General features: G+C 36.8%; 2 long non-coding RNA genes across 2 annotated transcripts; one reads left to right on the top strand and one right to left on the bottom strand.

The window, feature by feature from the left end:
• Nucleotides 1-1,713: 1,713 nt before the first annotated feature.
• On the bottom strand, nucleotides 1,714-4,327 carry LOC108355203 (uncharacterized). The gene is made up of 2 exons (XR_001846536.1): nucleotides 2,426-4,327; nucleotides 1,714-2,366 (listed from the first exon to the last, which is right to left on the bottom strand). It is a non-coding gene; the product is annotated as an uncharacterized LOC108355203 (long non-coding RNA).
• On the top strand, nucleotides 4,154-4,469 carry LOC108355210 (uncharacterized). Its single transcript, XR_001846538.1, has 2 exons — nucleotides 4,154-4,197; nucleotides 4,321-4,469. It is a non-coding gene; the product is annotated as an uncharacterized LOC108355210 (long non-coding RNA).
• Nucleotides 4,470-4,722: the final 253 nt, after the last annotated feature.

Raw genomic sequence — 4,722 nt, 5'->3', positions numbered from 1 at the left:
AAGAATTTCTGGTAACTCTCTAGGGTGGGGTAACAACCCCTAAAAAAGGTGCGGAAAAGTCGGGATGGGTACCAAACGACGCGTTTCGGCCCCCCTAATAACAATCCGGAGGGGGCGAGATAATATTATTAACCATTTAAAAGTTATGAACAAAAAACTTTTGTTAAATTTCGTTGTTTTCTATGAGCAATTACCACGTCAAAAATGCACTAAATCACCATTTTCCCTGATTAAATAAATAGTTGGGTGTTTTTCGGTCGCTAGCAAGCTGACGGATTACCTGTTGCTGAACAAAAGCTCATCTGAACTAAGATTTTGTGCCTACGCTTAATTAATTATTCTTTCTGCTCTATTGTTGGTGTAAACTTAAACTTGAAGGTATGCCATCCACTCCATCTGCTGGCGCTAAAAGATGCTTAAGCAAAAGTTCTCCGACATCCAAAACTGTAAAACTAGACGAGAGTGCTGCTCTTCCATCAATATTNGATCCACTCCATCTGCTGGCGCTAAAAGATGCTTAAGCAAAAGTTCTCCGACATCCAAAACTGTAAAACTAGACGAGTGCTGCTCTTCCATCAATATTAAGAGCAATTCGTGAGCTTGAAGAAACAGCGGCAGTCCGACAAGCTAGAGTCTCTCTTCGATAGTATATCATTTAAGGTAACGGAGGTTGATAGGGCGCTGAGTAAGAAGATTGATACTGAAGTTGCTGTGCTCTCTTCAAAAATAATAGAATCTGCTGAGCGGATTGCAGCTTTGGAAGCTAAACAACAGAGTTTTGAAACTGAAGTGCAGCGACTGAAAGCTGAAATTGAAAAGGCGGAAAACAAAAAATTCGCTCCCGATATCGCTGCTGATGCTATTGCATTTGGCATTCCATATACTGAGGGAGAAAATTTGAAGAGCGTATTTAATCTTATATGTCTATCCATCGATTTTCTTGTTCCCCAAGTATGGGATATTTTCCGAACTTAGCCGTCCAACAACAACCCTAACAGCGCAGTTGTGATAATATTTTTTTCCCCCGCTTGATCGCAACCGAACTCTTCGTGCTTTTAGTGACTACAGAAAGCGAACTAAGTCTATAATTTCTCTTACTGCTGTTGGCCTTGAGGGAAAATTTTCGCTATTTGAGAGCTTGGCTGCCGATACCAGGAAGACATTGCAGGAGGCTATATCACTAAGGAGAGAGGGGAAGCTGGCATCAGTATTTACGCTGCGCGGCGCTGTATATGTCAAAGTTGACAAAAATTTACCTGCGCAGAAAATTGATACGCGCACTGATTTGCATAATTTATGCTAACGGTCTACGTTTATTTTAATTTATTTTATATCTTGTTTCTTTACTCTTAGCTTAAGCATGTGTTTTAATATGTTTAATGTTGTAAAGGTGGTTCATCTCTTCGTTCTTCTCTCCTACACTGCATGTGTTTGTTCTTATTTTGAAGTTGCTTTTNGTTCATCTCTTCGTTCTTCTCTCGTACACTGCATGTGTTTGTTCTTATTTTGAAGTTGCTTTTGTTTACTTGCTGTATGATGGTTGGTGATGGTAAGATCAATAGCGTTGATGATAACAGTCTTGTTATGTTAAATGTGTTATGTAGACAACAGCGTGGGCTTAACATTGTCCATTTTAATGCCCGTAGCTTAAATAGTGTAAAAATGGATTATGTCAGATATGTGTTTGAGCACTCCGCTGTTGATGTTATATGCGTGTCAGAAACTTGGTTCCCTAAGGATGTTAGTGATGTCCACTTTAGCATAAGAAATTATAAGCTTATGCGAAATGATCGAATTGGCAAAAGAGGTGGCGGTGTTGCAATTTACTGCAAGAACCACATAAACATGAAGCTTGTTTGCGAATCAAGTACTGAGGAAATTGAGTTTTTATTTGTTGAATTGACCGATCGCCTAAAAAAAGTTCTTGCCTCTTGTGTGTATAATCCTAATAGATCCTCTTGTACAAGTCCTTTATTTGAGAAACTGTCCACGATGCTTATTGACTATGATAATGTTATACTCTGTGGTGATTTTAATAACAATATTCTTGTCCGTGATAAAATATGTTCCTCCTTCTCAGATGATGTCTCAAATCTTGGTCTCTCCATCGTTAATTCTTCAACACCTACTAGATTCTGTAATAATTGTAATCCTAGTCTTCTTGATTATTTTGTCGTGTCCGATCATTCCTCTGTGTTAAAATTTGACCAAATTTCATGATTTAACTTTTTGCTCTTTTGACATTCACTTTAGTGATTCTTGCAGTGGAAAAGTGTATACCTTCAGAGACTTTCGCTCAATCAACCTAAATGCACTGCGTTTGGAGCTAGAAAATGTTGTTTGGAATGAATGTTGGTATTTTGGCTCTGTAAATGAAAAACTCGATTTTTTAAATAATAAATTGGTGTCTCTCTACCATACTTACGTTCCGCTGCGTTATGGTAAAGCATCACCTTGTCCTTGGTTTAACACCAAAGTCAGGGAAGCTATAAAAGCGCGAACAAAAGCTTATCGCCTTTGGAAGCAAAATCGCTCAAAAGCTAACTGGGACTCTTTTCGCGTGGCAAGAAATAAAGCCACTGCAATTGTTAGAGCTGAAAAGCAAAGATTCTTATCAGCCAAGCTAGATTCCTCTCTTCCCTCGGTGTCACCCTATTAAAAACCTTCGAATACAAGCTAATGAAAAAACTGAATGTATGTTGAATGTTGATAGTCTGAATGATGTGTTTGTTTCTAGTGCTATGTCTAATGGTGGCTTGTCTCAATTTGTTCCGTGAACTTCCGCTTCATACCTGGGCGTACCGTTTGAATTTTCAACCGTAACAGAATGTGATGTGGCTAGATGTATACTGAAAATCAAATCTAATGCTAGACTTCTCCTAAGCATTTGACTCCGTTGATAATACATTGCTCTGCTCAAAGCTCACTTACTACTTCGGCTTTGGCAAAAATGCACTGTCCCTCATGAAAAGTTATTTATCAGGCAGAACCCAGCGTGTGAAGATTGGCTCAGTATCCTCACAGACAAAGTCTGTGATCTGTGGCGTTCCCCAGGGTCCACTTTGGGTCCGTTGCTATTTAGCGCTTTCGTCAATATTTTATTGACTTTCCGATATGTAAATGCTCATACATATGCAGATGATCTCCAGATATACTTATCTGGTCCATTCCAGGATGTAAGTTCTCCTCCGCGAACTCGTTGTTGCTTAGTATGTACACCTTTTTGATCAGGCTAGCAGCGGTGTTTATTTTCTGATTCCATGGGTGATTTGAATGGAAATTAATAAGTCTACCCGACGCGATGGATTTCGCATGCCAGTTTAGCAATATTGTATTCCGTTTTCTATGCACCTCTATGTCTAGGAAGGCAATTTTATTGTCTTTCTCTCTTTCAACCGTAAATTTAATTTTTGTGTTTTGTGCATTCAATACTTTTAGTATGAGGAGAACAAAAATAAAATTAAAAGCATTCTGCACAAAAACGGCTACCCGCATGCGCTAGTTAACAATTTAATAGAAACGACGATAAACAAAAGTAAACAAACAAATCAAAATAAAGATCTTCAGGCTAACAACACAATTAAAAATAAAAAGTACATTGGAGTAACTTACGTACCAGGACTAACAAATAACCAGGCGCTCAGGAGAACTATAAAGAATGAAGATATTACATATGCTCACAGACCGCACAACATAATAAGCAAACTGTACACTAAAACAAAAGACAGAATTCTGAAGGAACAACAACATAATGTGGTGTATCAAATAGAATGTAAGGGAAATGATACCGAAAGCTGTAACAAATGCTACGTAGGCACAACAAAAAGATCATTGGGTACAAGAATAAGCGAACATAAAGCGGATGAGAGAAACAAAAGATGACAACAGCACTGGCACAACACTTGACGAAGCACGAACACTTTGCGGACTTCGGGAATACGAGAATTTTGGACACCGAAAGAGGGGTAAAAAGGAGAATGACATTAGAAAGCCTACGTATACAACAAAGACTTGAGAATGCGATCAACTTTAAAGAGGACGTAGATAACACCAACAACGTGTATGCAGCTGTAATCAATAACAAATATAAATAAGAATATAGGATTCGAATTTGGTAATATTGTTGAAAAGATACTTAAAATGGTGCTAAAGTTTATCGTTTGTTAAAAAATTTTTGCCAATAATATTTATGTAAATGTGAGTTCAAAGTCAGAATTAGTGTAAAGTAATTACCGTTAACTATGTTTATTGTTTTTGCATCAGCGAATTTTACTTGCTAATCATGTTTATTGTTTATTTGTTTTTATTTTTCGAATAAAGACTCCCTGATGAAGACGCGTGAGCGTTGAAACGCGTAGGAGGGTAAAAGGAAAATTTAATTTTTTCGCTTTTTTAACTCTATCGGCCGAAGCAGCTCCAACCCAGCAAACATAACAAATAAGAATTTGGCCCAAATAATTATAATTATACCATAATGTTTGTTTATATGTTATAAGTTTTATGTGTCCGTGTTATCTCTGTTTAATTGAATGTGTCATATGCGTTTGTATATATTTTAGAATTTGAATTTTCAATATATAAATAAATAAGTATTATCTTTACTTTTATCATTGTTGTACTATAAAAGATTGAATCTTATTGTACTAATGCCTGAACCGAAATAAATGAAATGCAATGAAAAAATAAAAAAAATAAAAATATATTATTAGGCAAAGAATTGTT

Source organism: Rhagoletis zephyria, unplaced genomic scaffold (assembly GCF_001687245.7).
Source record: "Rhagoletis zephyria isolate East Lansing unplaced genomic scaffold, Rhagoletis_zephyria_1.1 Rzeph_scaffold_00160, whole genome shotgun sequence".
In the NCBI taxonomy this organism is placed as follows: Eukaryota; Metazoa; Arthropoda; class Insecta; order Diptera; family Tephritidae; genus Rhagoletis; species Rhagoletis zephyria.
Note: the sequence above shows the minus strand (reverse complement) of the source record. Positions and strands in the feature narration are given on the sequence as shown.